At 41.8% G+C, this 18639-nt stretch overlaps 1 pseudogene; it reads right to left on the bottom strand.

The window, feature by feature from the left end:
* Positions 1-244: 244 nt before the first annotated feature.
* Positions 245-1791, bottom strand: LOC114695065 (annotated as a pseudogene).
* Positions 1792-18639: the final 16848 nt, after the last annotated feature.

Genomic DNA, 18639 nt, shown 5'->3' with positions numbered 1-18639 from the left:
AGTTGGACAAACAACTTCACATTCAGCCACCCAATATGTTAATCCTTTACGTAACAAAACATAAAATTCATTTAGCTTTTCCTCTTTTTCTGAATAAAAACGTCAAAAAATAGCACTGAATGTACTTCAAACTGAACAGATCACTCTGAAAATTTTAGTACATATATATTTTATATATACTTACCATGATTCCTGAAAAATTCCTACCTTTTTACACCAACCAATCAACCAAACCCCACTGCCTCTACATTCCCCAACCAGAGGATTTATAATCCATGCTTAAGCCAAAGCCTCCATCAAGACCATTGCCTGACCCTGCATTTGATGCTGGCCCCCAACCAAGACAGGCACCAGAATTAGAGTCATTGTAGGAGTTACTTCCCGAAGCCTGATGTGGCTCCACTGCATGCTGCCCAGGTGGGCTTGACTGGCTCTGTGATGGCCAACAAGCCCATCAGACCTCAACTTCCCTGCAGGAGTCTCCGCTGCAGCTGTCATCACTGGGTTGATGCTGAAGGCTCCAACGTTCATCCTCCACCCATGTTACCAACCTGGTTATTTCCTAAGCCAGATCCACCACCTCTATTGCCAAACTCACCCTGATTCCCAAAGCCACCTGGATTACCACCAAATCCTTCACTTCTTCCCAACTACCTGTCACTATTGTGCTTAGTTCTGCATTAGATACACGCCACTGATTCCCTTAATGATCCAATCCTCTCCACAAAGAGATTTTACAACCTTATTGTTATAAACACAGCAAAGGCAAAAGCCCAGAATGGTTTGGGAAGGAAGACACCCACCACTTCCCCATGCTGACAGAAAAACCACTGAAGTTCTCCGGCAGTCATGTCCTCAGTACAACACTGGAGGAACTGACTCCTCAGAGGCTCATCTGGGCTGTGTTTAGATTCAGAAGTTTACAGTCACACCATTGGCTGTCTACCACATGGCGTTAGAATATTTCTTTCACTTGGGTTTCATATTCCATAAATGAAACAAAGCCAAAGTCTTCTAGTGTTAAGATCTCTCTTGAGCTGCACCATAGGACCATCTCTGAAAGTGTTGACATAGTCTGTAGGGTATCGTGCTGTGGGATGGATGGTCTTTCTGTATGCTGTGAATATGTGTTGTCACTGTTCATTAGTAAAAAAGCTGCTTTGGCCTATGGCAAGGCAGGATAAGAGTCAGGCAGGAAATCCAAACAGAGAGACAAGGAGAAAAAAGGCAGAATCAGTGCAGATGCCATCCAGCCGCCCAAGGAACAAGATGCCAGCATGCTGGTTACACTGTGGTAACGTGTCAAAATAAAGATTAATAGAAATAGGTTAATTTAATATATAACAGCTAGCTATCAATAAGCCTGAACCATAGACCAAACACTTTGTAATTGATATAAGCATATATGTGTTTATTTGGAACCAAGCGGCTGCAGGATACAGGAAAACTTCCAGCTACAGTCTTGCTCAGTTGTCTTCCACTGGTGAGTCCAGGCTGCAGTTTCCAGGTTGACTGCTGAGAAAGCAGAGCTCTCATCCATTTTCCTTGTGTTATCTTCAGAACAGTAGACAGCTTGGACCAGATTCCCCCAGCCAGCAGCAGGAGCATGCAGAATTCCTTCCCTGAGCCAGACACCTTTCATACACTGAGGCACTGGGTTCCTGTAGCAGCTGGCCACATGCCCTGGAAACTGGGCTGTAACTGTGAAGAGCAATAACATGCCATAGTCTTCTGCTCGTGTTTCATGGCCTCATCATTCTCACATTCTGTTACCCAAATATATTCAGACATCTTTGCTTAGTTCTCCACCAGGCTGCTGCCATTAAGCATGTCAGGGAAACTGAGGCAACAAGGGATCTTGTATGAGTTTTGCCTAAATCACATTTTAAGATCCATCCATGGCTGCTTACATTCAGAGGTTACTTATTTGAACTGCTTTAGAGTTTTCTATGGCCTTGTATAATCCACCAGCCATGCAGCAGTTACTCTACAGATAAGAGAATACTGGGCACCCCACATGATGCCACAGCACTCAGGTGTCCTCGCTTGCTGCAAGAGAGCAAGAGTTGCCATAAGACACCTATAACTCAACAGGAATGACAGGTAAGGCACATCCTCACCTTAGTATAACAGGAAACTGCATTCAGAATTGACTGTTACAACCGGCATGCCTTCTGCTTTTGAAATATGTTGGAGGTTTTCTTGGGTTTTGGCCACATCCAGATTTCATTTGAGTAAGTGCTTGTCTGAGAAATAAAAAGTACTTTCTCTTCATGAGTGACAAAATCATATTTCAAACTATGAATTTAAGATTATTTATTGGTTTATTCAAGATTATGTATAGTTTATATCTTCTTACTCTAATATGGAAGTTTGGGAGAGTGTTAAGTTCCCCTACTATATTCTTTTAGTAGTAGTAGTAGTACTAATAGTAGTGAGGTGTGTGTGTGTGTGCTTGCATGAGTGTGTGCATATATGCATGTGTATGGCATGGTACACACGGAAAACAACTTGTGGGAATTGGCTTTCCCCTTCCACCTCATGGGTCCCAGGTCTTCAGGCTTGGCAGTACGTGCTTTATCAGTTCAGCTGTCTTCCTTGCCCAGGGTCCCTACTACTTCTCTGAGCATTCTACTTTATGCTTCTAACAAAATCTGGAGTTGCAAGTTATATTTTATTACATTAAGGTATTTTGTTTCAACTTGCATCTATTTATTGATATTGTGAACTAACCATTTTGTTATGACCTTTACTGTTACCTGCTTATCATTCTTTAAATATTTTTTTTAATTCGCCTGCTGTATCTCTTTGCCTCTGTTTCATTTCATAATGATGTGCTCCTGCATGAAGCAGGTCTCTTAGCTAAAGAAAAATTTCTCCATTAGATGGAACCTTATTAATATGGAGATTTAGTCCATTTATATTAAATATCATAATTGCTTCCTTTGCTTAGGCTTCAACCAGGTTATTCTATGCATTCTTTTCCTGGTTCCCTTTATTATTCTCTGCAGAAATTATTTTAAAAATCAGGTTTGTTCCTACTCATAAGTCTGATAAAAGATTTGTGATAACCTGTATTAAATTAACATCCATGCTCATCAACAGAGCAATATAACTTCACTTTCCCTTTTGAAAAGTAGAAACTCAAACTCTGAATGCCTGCCTTTCTTTCTAATCTCTCTACAAATTACTGGGACAATAATAATAACAATAAAACTGACTATTATTTATTGAGTACCTAACTTATTCCACTCACTGTTAAGTACTTTATATGTTGGTTCATTTTACCCATATTATCGTCCTATGAATAAGTGTTGTTCTTGTTCCCAAATAAAGTGTGAAAACTGTACTGCAGAGGGTTAATTTGCCTTGCTCTAAAACCTACGATGTGTCAGAGTCAGCCTTGGAACCAGTAACTTTGGAATCAGCTCACACACACTTAACTACTACACTGAAATAAGTCCTTGCAAGTTGATAACCTATGTTATATTTTATTGTCTAGATGTTTAGAGAAAACTCAGTATTTAATTTAATGTGTTTAAATAGTTATTAAAACTACTTTAATTGAACACCTCACTCATGTTCCTAGTCAAATACTACCACCACCTTCTCACCCTTGACTTTCATATCTAAAATCATAATTATATATAATATATAATAAAATAATAATAATGCTTCATGCACCCCATCTCCCCCCCCAGACTTAATTCATTCTGCCATGCTTACCATCATCGACCCTTGTGTACATTAGCCTTGCTTATCTTTCTCTTGACCTCTCTACTAGAATATAAGCTGTAACAGGAATTTCAAAAGGTCTTAATAAAAACAAACCCAGAGCCAGATATTGGGGTGAATGCTGAATGATCAGAGAAGCAGAACAAGCCACAGCTAACTTCACCTCACCAATTCCTCAGCTGATCCTGTTTCCTCAGACTGGAAGCCTCTGTGTCCTCATCCGAATGGATCTCAGCTGAACTGCTGCTGCTAAAAGCCTAAAAGCTTAACAGCCTAAAGTTCCTGGTCCTCACACCTTATATACCTTTCTGCTTCCTGCCATCACTTCCTGGGATTAAAGGCATGTGTCACCATGCCTGGCTGTTTCCAGTGTGGCTTTCAACTCACATAGATCCAGATGGATCTCTGCCTCCAGAATACTAGGATTAAAGACATTTGCTACCACTGCCTAACCTCTATGTTTAATATTATGACTGTTCTGTTCTCTGACCCCCAGATAAGTTTATTGGGGTGCACAATATATCAACCACAATAAACCTCATGGGGCCGAGTGCTCACAGCTGCATCCCAACCACTTCAAACAGTGCCCAAGACACAATCCTCACATACAAACTCTAAGTAAGGAAATGGAGTGATGGCTGACTGTGGTCACAACAAGGCCTTCGAGTCGTTAATTTCATCATTCCTGAGCTTTGATTCCCTTTCCCTTCCTTCTTGCACAGCCGAGGACTTTGAGTTCACGAAGAAAATGTCTAGTTATGACATTTCTTTTTACTTTTCCCTGGAACTATGTGTCTTTTAGCCATTATCTTATAATGGTCGCTGACACAGAACCAAATTCTGGGGATGATTTCATTTTTATCTCCTTATGTGTAATTTCAAAAGTCATTTTTAATGGATATGGATTTTTGAAAAAGGAATATATATCCTACCTGGAAACCTCCCATTACGATGTAAAACAAACTGCTGTGTTTGAGAAGTTCATCCAATGAGATATCATGCAAATGGAAAGAGATGGTGAAAATGAAATAGTTAAGTTTTAATTTATGAACAATAAAGAAAATGCCAACGGATCAAGCAGAAAAAAATTAGCTAAAGTAAGAGGCTAAATTTTTCTGTAAAAAGAAATTGTCCTTAAATAGATTTAGAAAAATTTTGAGATGTATTGCTTGTAACAATACATTTCCGAAACATTAAGAACATTAGCAACCAACCACAAGCCAGGTTTTGGTCTCTGTTGGGTTTAATCACTGTGCAGTGCAGCCTGTTACCATTTTATTAGCATGAATGTTACAGTGGACCAGTGTTTGACAGGAAGACATCAAAAGACACAGGTAACTTCATACCAGGTACCTACGGTGGCAAAGATACTGAACCTTAACTGCACAGAGGTGGCTAAGAGTAGAGGTGAGGGCAGAGTCGTGGTTGCATGAGATTACTGTCACTGTGCTAGCAAAGCTCCACCAAGAATGTGTGTGTCTTGCCCTGTACTTCTGGAGGTCACAGTCTCCAAGGGTCGGCAGGGCTGTGTTCCTCATAGAGAATCAGGAAGAATCTATGCCCTTGTAGATGCACCTGGTTTCCTTGGCACCTCACCTCGGACTGATTCTATCATTCAGTCTCCTTCTCAGACTCAGTCCCCTCCCTACCCCTATCAGGACCCTTGTGATTTCATCAGCCCCAGCAGGATAATCCATCATAATTTCTCCTTTTGGAAATCTGCAGTTGAGGGACTGGGGAGGCAGCTCAGCTGGTCAGGTGTCTGCCATACAAGCATTAGGTCCTTAGTTCTATCGCCCAAACCCATGTAAAATAACGAAATGGACTACATGTGTAACACCAGCACTTTGGAGACAGAAGCAGGGGGATCCCTGGAGCTCCTTAGCTAATCAGCTCAGTGAGCTACAGGCCAGTGAGAGATCACGTCTCAAAACAAACAAAAAAGGTGGAGATGGCCTGTGAACAATCTTCACACACATGGACCCTCACAAAAACACTCAGGCACACACAAGAAAAGACCCTTAATTGAATCACATCTGTAATATTCCCCTTGCCATGTAAACAATCAGATCCACAGATGTGAGGTATTAGTAAACACAATTGCCCCAAATTCCTCCTATTCCATGTGTTATGGACAGTATAGGTACATGATAATACTAATAATTCAGTAGAGTAGAGAAGGTGATTGATTTTAAAGAAGACTGAAGACAATGTAACAGCAAATCCTTAAGAAGAAGGAGACCCAAAGCTCCATCTCCCTCTCTGACAGTGACTTGTACATTTTAGGTACTTGACAAGTATCTGAAAACACTATAAATATTCTGGAGGACAAGCATTTACTGAGACCCTACCAAGAGACCAAAGCTTGGTTGCTACATTTGCCTCACCCTCATCAAAATTAGACAGTAATGAAGTTATACATCAGTACTGATTTGAAACTATTGCTGTGAAATAGTATTTAAGAGAAAAAGGAGTGCACACCCCAACCTCACTTATGAGGCAGAGACGAGAGGATGACAAATTCAAGGTTCTCAAGATTCAAGGCTGAAGAGATGCGATTAAGGTGCTGACTGTTCTGCCAGAGGACCTGGGTTTGGCTTCCAACACCTGCAATGAAGCTCCCAAACTTCTGTATCTCCAGCTCCAGGGGACGATGCTCTCTTCTGGCCTCTACAAGCATCAGACACTCATGTGGTGCACAGACATGTATGCAGGCGAAATGCCCACATACATAATATAAAATATTATGTTTTAAAGTATTTTTTAAAGAGAATCCATGGTGGTTCTCAGTTCATAGTGACTTCAAGGCCAACCTGGGCTACATGAGGATCTGTCTTTTTAAAGAATATTAGAAAGAGATAGAAAGAAAGAAACAGAGCCGGGCGGTGGTGGTGCATGCCTTTAATCCCAGCACTCGGGAGGCAGAGGCAGGCGGATCTCTGTGAGTTTGAGGCCAGCCTGGGCTACCAAGTGAGTTCCAGGGAAGGCGCAAAGCTACACAGAGAAACCCTGCCTCGAAAAATCAAGAAGAAGAAGAAGAAGAAGAAGAAGAAGAAGAAGAAGAAGAAGAAGAAGAAGAAGAAGAAGAAGAAGAAAAGAAAAGAAAAGAAAAAAAAAAAAGAAAGAAAGAAAGAAAGAAAGAAAGAAAGAAAGAAAGAAAGAAAGAGAGAAAGAAAGAGAGAAAGAAAGAGGGAGAAAGATAAAGGAGAGAGATCAATTTTAGAATAGCAAAAATCTAAATAAACACACTAAAATTCATAAGATATTGCCAAAAGTAATACTTAAAAGAAAAATACCTTTTTGAATGTGACACCAGCTTAAAACTCAAGAAGGAAGTCAAATAAAGTTGAGAGAAATGACACAGTGAAGAGAAGAAACAAGTACACATGGAAAAGACAAAAATCAGTAAGAACTGATCAGCATAAATGAGCTGGGAGGCAGGCTCAGAGCACACTAGCTCAATTCATTCACTGTGGCCCTGGGGTGGGAGGATCAACCCTCAGCTCTCACTCAGCTCTTGCAGAAGGCAGGGGGCTTCTTCCTTATCAGGGGTACCTCTGGGTTAGAAGAGAATGTTCCCTTAGACAGCCTTTAACAGGAAGCCTCCGGCTATAGATTTCCTATACTAAATGAGAACTGGGTCAATGGGACATGACTTCTGGGAGAATGGAGTTGTCAGCACTCAATTCTCAGGAATGTCAAAAGAGAAATGTTTAGGTTGTTCCCAGTTTCTGGCTGTTATGAATAAAGTCACAATGAACGTGGCTGAGCAAGTGTCCTTGTGGTAAGATCGAGTGTCCTTTATATGCCTAATATATATGCCTATATATTTACCTTTACCTGGGTCAAGGTAAATCAATTACCAATTTTCTGAGGAACCACCATATTGATTTGCATAGTGGCTGTACAAGTTTGCACCCCCATCAGCAATGGAGGAGTGTTCCCCTTGCTCCACACCCTTGCCAGCATGAGCTGTCACTGTATTATTGATATTAGCCATCCCCTTCTGAGAAGTGTAAGATGGAATCCCAAAGTAGTTTTCATTTGTATTTCCCTAATGGTTAAGGATGCTGAACATTCCTTTTAAGTGTTTCTTAACATTTGAGATTCCTTTATTGAGAATTTTCTGTTTAGATTTGTACACTATTTTTAATGGATTGTTGTTGTTTTTGATATCTAATTTCTTGAGTTCTTTATATATTTTGGATATTAGACCTCTATAAGATATAGAGTTGGTAAAAAAAAAATCTTTTCACGTTCTGTAGGTCGCCTCTCTGTCCAATTGATGGTGTCCTTTGCCTTACAGAAGTTTTTTTTAGTTTGGTGAGAGCAGGTGTATTTCTGACTCTTTTGCCTGCTCTTGAGACTCTTTTTTTCTCCTATTAGGTTGCCTTATCCAGCCTTGACAGGAGAGCTTTTGCCTTGTCTTATTGTATCCGGTTTGGCTCTTGGAGGTCTGTTCTTTTCTGAAGAGGAAACAAAAAGGGAGTGGATATGGGGAAAGGGGAGGTGGGGCTGGGGTGGTAGAGGGAAGGGAAACTGTGGTCAGGATGTATTGTATGAGAGAAGAATTTATTTTCAGTTTTTAGAACTCGGGGGTTACTGTTTACAGCTGTGGCACTCACCACCTGTGCTCACCTGCCAGTCTCTCTCCTGAGCCAGGGGAGGTTGGGGACTCAGACAGCACATGAAGGAAGGGCTGCTCTTTGTTGTCTCTGAACATGTTGACTGCTCATGGCTGAGACCTTCTTTAGTAAAGCTAGAAACTGGGCAAGGCTCTGGTCAGTGTGGGGCTAGTTTTCCAGTCCTATGCATTGGTAGCTATTTCCCAGAGGAAAACTCTCACACCATTGACAAATTCTAGGTCAAATTAAACAAATAATCATTTAAAAGGTCACTCAGAGCAGAACACGGCAACCCCAATACATGAGAGGCTAAGGCAGGAGAACTGTGAGTTTGGAGTCAGCCTGGACAACATAGTGAATTCAAGCCCAGCCTAAACTACATAGTAAGAACCTGTTCCAAAAGATAATAATAATAGAAGTGGGGCTGGAAGCCAACTCAGTGATTAAGAGGCTTAACTGCCTTGCCAGAGGGCTCAAGTTTAGTTCCCTACAGTTATATCTGACTACTCATAACCACTTCTAAATCCAGGGGATCAGAGGCCCTCTTCTGGCCTCTACGGGAACCCACATGTGTGTTCACACATGCACATACACATACATATAAATAAGTAATATAACACATTTTCAAAGTCATTTAAAGAGTACCAAATATTCTCAACTGTAACATTGATATAAACTAGAGGACCAAGTAGCATTGATAACTATTTACAAAAATAGAATTTCTAACAAAGTAAAAAAAATAACCACATAAATGAAATCAATAAGACAAAAATGTAAGTGGTTGCTAGAGTACTACATTGCCACAGATTCCTTGTTAAGCTTCGCTAAATTTTCAAAAGTAATAGATCCACAATAATAACATCCTAGAATTATTCAAAACAAAAAGGCACAAGTTTTCGTGTGAAGCAAGAACAGCTTTGATTGCTAAATCTAAAAAGGAAATGCCAAAAAAGTTTGTTAGACTAATCTCAAACAGCCTAGTATAAAAATTGCCAGTGGTCCTGCTGGGACTTCAGATTGATGTATCACCAGGAAATTAATCAGCATGACTCATCACATTAACAAAGGACATAGCTGACAAAAACCCAGTTCCAATGTTGTCTAAATGAAAATTTTCAAGAATAATTTTTAACTGACCTTCAAAGGGCATTGCTATTTCAAATTATATGTTGATTGCTTAGCACACTCAAGGCTATGAGTTTAATTTCAGTAACATACACACAGTTCGAGTTATATGCTGATGCACTCAATACAGATCTATTTGAGTCATTCCTTAAAAACTACCAATGAATGAAGAACATTTAACTTTTCTACTTATATATTAGGAATTACTGACAGATCATGTGTTAATGTTTTATGATTGTATTATTATTTTTTTTACTTTACGTATATGAGTGTTTGTATGCATGCATGTGCACCACATGCATATAGTGCCCACAGAGGCCAGAAGAGGACATCAGAACCCCCAGAGCTGGTGTTATACATGGTTGTAAACTGCCATGTGGATGCTAGGAACCAAATCCAGGTCCTCTATAAGAGTAGAAATGCTCCTAACCATTGAGCCATCTCTACAGGCCCCATGTATTAATGTTGATGATAGTACTTGAACAAGGGAAGAAGGTAACAACCTTAAGATGAAGATATAGTGGTGCATGCCTTTAATGCCAGCACTCAGGAGGCAAAGACAGATGTATCTCTGAGTCCGAGGCCAGCCTGGCCTAAGAGAGAGTTCCAGGACAGCCAGGGCAACACAGAGAAACCCTGTCTTGAAAAACAAACAACAGCAATGAAGATATAAATGAATCAGATCTTTAGTTAGAGTGAAAAGTGCTTAGAAGGACATACTCAAACTTCAAGTGATGAAGCTATTACCAGAGGCAATAACCCACCAAGTTCTAAGTCACAAATTCAATTGCATCTCCTTCTGAAGTGTTACCTGATTAGCATAACTGAAACACAGAATGAATTTCACTGATAATAGATGTCAGCATATTAAAATGAGAAAATGTTCACTGAATTTGGGTCATTGGGTTTGGGGTGGGGTTTTTTTGTTGTTGTTATTTTGTTTTAAAACAAAAAAGTACTTCAAAAGTTGTCACCATATAATGTAATTCTAGTTGGTAATGTTAAGTGTGGAGAACATCAAGACCATGGTTGTTTTATAAAATAAGCTATTGGCAATAATGAATTGTATTTATGACTTAGTATGTGGCATTTTCTACGGAATGTGCTTAATCATTAATTTTGAGAGGTAAATTCAATTCTACTTCCCGCTTTATAAACAAGGAAATTGAGGATGAGAAAGCGCAAACACTGCCGTGGTTTGGGTAGGAAATGTTGCCTGTAGGCTCCTGTGTTTGAACACTTTATCCTCAGCTGACAGCGCTGTTTGCGGAGGTTTGCAGAACCCACAGGAAATAGAGGAAGTATCATTGTTTGGAGGTAGTGGGTCACTGTGGGCATCACTTTGGGGCTTTATAACCTGACCCACTTCTTGTTCACGCCTCACTTTCTGAGTATGTATGCAGTGTGACCAGCCAGCCTCCTACTTCTGCTCCCATGCCTTCCCTGCCTGGTTTACATCTTTCTGTCATGATGGATTCCATCACTCTGTAACTGTAAGGCAAAGACAAACTTCTCTTCCCTAAGCTGCCTTTGTCAGGGTATTTTATCACAGCAAAGTTTAAAAGAGCAAATTAGAAACTTGAGAGTGAGAAATGAAGCTGTTGTTATGTGATAAGCCTGACCTTGGGAATTGCAGGCCTTTGGAGCTGGTTTGCTGGAGGACTGTGGATGATTTTGGAACTCTGGGCTGAAAAAGCCCTCAAATGCTGTAGTCTGACAGATTGAGAGACATGGCATCTCTTTAGAATATCTTCATTTCTGCCTGCTAGTCAAACGACTAAGAAAATACTTTGTCTATGATCACTATCTAGCAGAGACTGGACTCAATGACTTCCCAGGTTCTTGATATAAAGTGGTACCACATCCTGCACCCCCCACACACACACACAAAGTATCAATGGCAAACTGATGTCATCTCAATGGCAAACTGATGTCATCTCATAAAAAACTGATGTCATCTCTGGGTTTGTAACTAGGCTGAGGGATTCAAGACAGCTTCTCTCTAATGTCAGTAATTCTGATGAAAATGTCAAAGGTCAAACCCTATGGAGTCAGTCAGCAAAACTCCTACATACAGCATCTCCATTGTGAAACCCTGATGGAAGTCCCACATGATAGCTGGTCAGTCTCAGGAAATGTCCTCCTAGGAGGGAAGTGGGGCTGTTGTTTTTGGAAGGCCATTGCTAAAACATGAATATCACTCACTTCTGCCATATTTGATTGATGGGGTAGGGACTCAAACCTCTCAGATTTGAGCACAGAGAAAAAAGAGATTTGTAGCTCTTCTAGTACTTAGAACTGCACTTCAGCAAGGGGCCCAAACACAAGGGGTTCAAACTCCGCCTGATCCCACCGATGACTGAATGTGTTGGGGACCCACTATAGAAAACATAGAACTCCTCCAGCCACCTTCACCCAAGGACACCACAACATCCTTGCCCAACCTTCCCAAGATGCACAACAGTTTGAGAGTAACCATCCTCTCCCATCTCCTTCACTCTGGGTCAGCCAGGCCTTGCTATCTGTCTGATTTCCAGGCTTTATGGATTCTTTGTTTCCACAGAGGCATTGCCTCTAACAAAAGCTGTGCATATTTGATTCCAGTGGGCCATCTAGTTCTCAAAGAACTCACATGAATATAAAATTTCTATCAGTGCAAGGAGAGCTGAAGGGTGTGTGGCTATTTTTATCTGTTATTGCTTATTCTATGCCCTGTCACTGTGTCTCCTCAAAGTAGCCGACTTCACCTGCAGTATCTCCAGCCTGTTGTCCTGCCTCTCTTGCAGCTAAAGATGAATGAACAATCAAATTCAGGCAGCCCACAAGCTGGGTGGAAAAGTCATGATGTCTCTTGTTATATGTATGTAGGTATGTGTATGTGTGCATGTATGTCTTTATGTATATACAGGGAATATATGCATGTGAGTACAGGTGTCTGTAGAAGCCAGAGGTGTCAGGATTCCCTGGAAATGGAGTTAGAGGAGGTTGTGAGCCCCCTGGCATGGGTGGTGCTGAGAGCTGAACTTCAGTCCTCTACAAAATCAATCCTCTTAACCACTGAGCCGTATGTATCTCCAGCCTTGTGGTGTCTTTTACTGTTAATTCAAAGACAGAAACCCTGGGCAACAAACCGTATGAAGTGACATTGCCAAAACAGCCCCAGAAATAGTCAACATGACAGCAAGCCAAAGTTACTGGGGACCAGAAAAGATGGAGAGAAAAAAAGAAAACCCACAAGCAAAAGTCAGTACCAAAGAAGAGTACCATGCAAGCCTGAGGGCAAAGTGGTACACATTCCAGAGCTGCCAGATTCCTGTCTCTAGAGGCCCAGCTGGGATGTGCAAGGTGCTATGGCTTGATTTCTGTCCATCCCCAGATGCAAACATTGAAGTCTTAGCTTCAAGGACCTCAGAATGTGATGAAATTTGGAAATAAGGTAGATGTAATTCATTCAAATGAGGTAATACTAAAGTAGAGTAGGCTCCTTGTCCAATACATTGGTGTCCTTGAAGAGTGTGGGGACACAAATACACAACCTGTGAGAAGGCTGTGTTAAGTCGGAGGCAGTGTGATGCTTCCACAACCAATAAATACTACAGCAAGCCAGAAAAACACCAGAACTGGGTGAGAGACCACTTCCTCACAGACTTCAGACAGACCAACCCTGAATCCTCCAGAACACTGAGGTAATCAATTCTTGTTCCCTGCTCAGCCCATGTCACTTTATGAGGGCAGCCTTTGAAGCTAATCTAACCCCACATGCATGCGAGCTCACCTGAGTGGGTTCCTGTTCCCTGAAAAGCAATCATCGTAACAGGAATGCAAGCACCTGACTTTCAGTGCCTGAGCAGAGGGAACACCCTGCCTGGACCAGAATTCTGCTCTGAAATTTATTTTTCATCTCCTCCAGGACAAAGATAAATGAACAATGAACGGGAGAAATTTAAAAGTTCTCTTCTAAGAGCATGATGAAAATAGTTTTAGCCCCCAAAAACTTTGAAGGCAGATAAAACTAAAATCCTGCCTTGGGGAAAGACACTCTCAACCAGGCACGTTCAGAAGTCCAGAGTTTCTGCAGGATAAAGCAGTCACCAGACGCATAAGTCATTTTCTATGGGATTGCTGTTCATTGCCCCAATAAAATCTAGGGAATATGTTTTTAACACCTGTAGTTTCAGACTAGAGGAGTAGATTATTTTTCCCAAAAAAAGTGAACTAGCAAGGCTACTGTGTGCACCTTTAAAACCTGTCTTTTGTCTTCAATCCAAAAGTGTGTGCCTCTGGTCTCCACTAAAGCTGCTCATTCTGTGATTGTTGCAACCCAGAGTAGACTGTTGCTCAGGTCAGAGTGCCAACAGCAACCTTTCCCTCTCCTCAGTCCCACAGACTCGGGCAAGCACCCCACTGAAAGCCCTACCTGTGAATCATTAGCCAACAGACTCCCTCCCAAGTACTGAATTTCTCAGGGGCAGAAGTGAGTCTTCGGGTTCACACCACGTCAAAGGGCCACCTGTGGTTACTGACCACTGCACCTCCACTTGTCCACCCACTTCCCTGCTGCATTCTGGGAAAACAGAAAGCCTAGATGCAGACTTTACTGAAACCTTACTTCTTCTCAGAGACCTACAGCAGGGACTCAGCTCAGCCACATGGGCCTGATCCCTCTTCAGCACGCCCTCCTGCCGATGCTGTCCATCTGTGCTGCGGAGGCCTGATCTCAGAGGCCAACCATGAGGTTTTCTGTCATCTACGGCATTAGTAACGCTTCTAACAGACTCCTTCCCCTAACAACACCTATCATCCACATCCAAGACCATTCAGTAAAGGTAAAACCGATACATTTTTTACAACTTATTTTTATTTTATTTATTTTTAACTGGGGCTGGCGAGGGCATTCATATGCCACGTGTGGAGGTCAGAGAACAATTTGCAAGAGTCAGTTCCCTCCTTCCATCATAAGGATCCCAGAGATCAAATTCACACCTAACTGCGAGGCCCTTTACCTGCTGAGCCATCCCACTAGCCTGAGAAAACGATGATGGTGATGATGATGATGATGGTGGTGGTGGTGGTGGTGGTGGTGGTGGTGGTGGTGGTAATGGTAATGAGGAGGAGGAGGAGGAGGAAAAGGAGACTGAGAGGAGTAAATGAATCCAAGTATGGGCAGTTACTAGCTCCTCTATCTAGAATACATTAATCATTACAAACTCCACAAAAGCTGAGTGTTTCTGAACATATAAGCCACAAATTATCTATTGTTCATTTAGCAGATGTGGAGCAGTCATATACAAAACCTGACTATTCCTTGTATAAAACCCTTGCCAAGGAGAACCACACTTTAACCAAGTAGGCACTTTGAATAAAAAGTCCTATAAACTCACGGGTTCCTTTTGAGAAGATAACAAAATGCACCTTTTAAAATAGGAGACTTTGAGAAGGGCAACATTTCTAACCTGAAACCTGACAATTAGTCCTCCCGACACTGACTTTTGGTGTGGGCTAACCATTATATGTTTGCTAAAGACTAGAATTCTCTAAATCTCATCACCTTGTGCAAACCATTGTAAGCTTTTTCAAAATTTCCTTTCCATAGAGAAAGTTCTTCCACTTAAGGAATCATCCTGCAGATATCTATAAACTTCAAAGAAATGTCCCCAAGTGCTTGACTTCCTGAAAGATGTGTATCTCCTCGTAAACATACAAAGCAACCCAACTTCCTCCCCTGACTGGTTGACTATTCCCCATTGGAGACCTGCCCTATTAACAGTCTCTTTTAATTTTTTGTTCACATGTGAATAGAACAAAAAGAATTATAAGGCTGTATTGGGGAAGTGTCACCATAGGCAAAGGTCTTGCCACACAAACCTGAGATCTGAGTTTGAATTCCCAGTACCCATGTGAATGCCACATGTGCAGCCCAGGTCTGTAACCCCAGTACTTCAGGGCAAAACTAGCAGATCCCACTGGTCTGGAGTCCAATCAGTGAGTTCCAGCTCTCAAGAGACTCTGCCTCAAAAAATAAAGTGGAGAATTGATAGAAGACTACCATGTTGACCTCTGACCTCCACATACACACACATGCCCATATACATGCATTCATCACACACACACACACACACACACACACACACACACACAATTTAACACTTTAAAATTTTATACAGTTATTGTGTACAATGTGGTTTTTTAGTAGGTGTATACTAATCTACAAACATGACATCTTTCTAGTTTTGGATATTTTAAATTTCACTCCGCTGTGTTTTGTAGTTTTCTGTGTATAGTTTACAAATTTCTTGATAACCTTGTCCCTAAGAATTTTATGACTTTGGTGTTACCATGAGTTATGTTTTTTATTTCATTTTCCAGTTGTTTTTGCCTTCACATAGACATATCAACCTGATAAACTAGAGCTTTGCTCAATTTACTTCTTAGCTATATCAGTCCCTCTAGGCACTGCTTAGGGTTTTCTATGTTAAAAATAACGTCATCTGAGAGTAAATAACTTTGATTCTTTCCAACCTTGGCTCTTCTATTGCCTCGCCTTGCCTTATTGCTCTGAGAGGCCTTCCAGCACAGTGCAGAGTATAAATAACTGAGCAGATATCCTTTGCCTTGCTCCTGGTCCTCTTAAGGAGGCACCCAGCCCTTCACAGTTACAGATGATGTTTACTGTGGCTGTCTGTACCCAGTTAACGAGACACATCTCTGTTCGCCCTGAAACACTTAACATCTTGAATCCAAACATGGTCTGCATTGCCCGGCTTCTGTTGTTACTCCGAGTTCACGTGGCTCCTCCCTGTCATCAGCAGGCTATGCTGGTGTCTAGAGTTCAAATATGACAGTCACGCCCCACCTTGGCATGCTCATGTCTGTATTTGCCTCTGCTGCCTGGAGTGCCATGCCAGAACAATAAGGCTCCCTTGCTCTGGTCTTTGCTTCAATTTCACTGAATGACTGAGAGACCGTTTCTGGCCACTTAAAGAAAAGAAACACCCCTCCCCTCACTTGACTGCTCTCTGCTCCTTTCTCCTGCCTGGCTTGTCTTCTTTGAAATATCATCATCTAACATAGTATACACATCCTTGGGTATTTTTTTAAGCTTTTATTATTTATTCTCTCTCTCTCTCTCTCTCTCTCTCTCTCTCTCTCTCTCTCTCTCTCTCTCTCGTATTTATATGCATTGCCACATGTGTGCAGCTACCTGCAGAAGCTGGAAGAGGGTGTCCTGGGACTGGAGTTACAGGTGATTGATTATGTACCACCTAACATGGGTGCCAGGAACTGAACTCAAGTCCTCTGGAAGAGTAGCAAGTGCTCTGAACTGCTGAGCCATCTCCCCAGTCCCATTCTTTAGGTGTTCAAATGTCCTGCAATTACCTAAGATTCTTGAAGGCAGACACTTTAGAGATGTTAGGTGACTTATATCATACCACAACCTGCTTCAAATTCTAGTCCAAAGATCTGGATTTGGCAATTATATATGAGAAAAAAACTGATTCTGGGATATAATTACCATGGCATGATTGTCAAAACTACACCCAATGAAGAAACCTTGAAAGGTATTTTTCTCTAGTAACTCAGGAAACACTGCCCTGAACTTTGTCAGCCCTAGATCTTTTTCTAGTTGGCCCTTGACAGTGACTGTTCTTTAACTCAAGAACAGCTGAATGAAAAGCTCCCAAAAAAGGCTTTTTCCTGCAGGGTTGGGGAGATGGCTTGGTAGTTATTGTCTGCCACGCAAGCATGAGGTTCTGAGTTTGGATACCTGGTGCCTGTGGAGACAGCTCGCTGTGACAAGGTGTGGTAGCTCTCATCTGTAATCCTAGTGCCACGGAAGTAGAGCCCAGGCACTTACTGACAAGCCAGTCTAGGCGAATTGGTGAGCTCCAGGGAAATCTCTGTCTCAAAAATAAGGTGGAGTGTGTAGAGGAAGACACCTGAAATTGACCTCTGACCTGCACGTACTGGCACATGTGACTACACACACTCATAAATAAAAACTTGAGGAAATGTCATGTATTATAATAATGGTCCTGGGTTGTTACTTGGTTGGGATGACTTGTGAGCTCTGTGTCTGGGGTGTAGAGAGCTTGACAAGGTGCGATGCTCTGGATCTTAACATACCCCAAGGACCCGTGTGCAAGGCTCAGCCTCAGCTGGCGGAACTGTTAGGAGCTTAGTGGTGGGGCAGGTTGGGGCCCTGGGAGTGTGCTGTGAAAGATAGACTTGGAATCTCCATCCTTTTTTCTCTGCTTTTGCTTCTCAGCTACCAGGAGGTGAGCAGTTTTCTTGCCTCCAACATGGTATTGTGCCTCACCACAGACCCGAAGGCAACAGGGTCAAGTGACCATGGAACGAATGTTTTGAAACTGTTATCAAAAGCAAGGACTTCCCCCCATGTCAAAGGGACAGAAAGGTAACTGTCTGATATATATGAAGTCCCCAAACCTTGGAAATAGAAGACACAATGTGAGGCTTAGAAAGACATGTGTGTATTAAAGTGGAATGTGTCAACGACGGAAGCAGAGAAGAAGGAAGGGGTGGAGGTGTGAGTGAGATGCCCCCACACACACACACCGGTAGTCTCGGGCATTTGAATGCTTGGTCCCCCATTGGTGATACTGTTTGAGGAGGCTTTGCTGGAGGAAGTATGTCACTGTATGTCACTGGAGGTAGGCTTTGAGACATCAAAGACTCTCACTGTTTCTATCTAGTCTGCTCTTTCCTCATTGTGTTTACTACTCAAGATTCGAGCCCTCAGCTCCCTGCTCCTGCCACCGTGTTCACTCTGCCATCCGGATCTCTGACCCTGTGCAGACATAAGCCCAGATAAACACTGCCTCCGTAAGTTCCCCTAGTCATGGTGTTGTGTCACAGCAACAAAAAAGCAGCCAACATAGACGGTCAGGAGGGGTACCACCACACCCAGGGCAGAAGGAACCTCCGTCTGAGACACTGGGTCTTCATTGTTCCAAAATTACATGTAATATAATTGTGGGAATGAATGCACGAAGTGTTCTTACATTGATAGACTTTAAATGTTGAATGCAAGTTACTAACACTTTCTGATTGTTACAATGATATGCAAAAGAGATTAACTAACCAGAAAATTAAAGCAGCCTTTTCCTTTGATAAAACTGCCCCTTTTTCTTTT

This window comes from Peromyscus leucopus, chromosome 3 (assembly GCF_004664715.2).
Source record: "Peromyscus leucopus breed LL Stock chromosome 3, UCI_PerLeu_2.1, whole genome shotgun sequence".
Classification (NCBI taxonomy): Eukaryota; Metazoa; Chordata; class Mammalia; order Rodentia; family Cricetidae; genus Peromyscus; species Peromyscus leucopus.
This window is presented reverse-complemented; position numbering and strand designations above follow the sequence as displayed.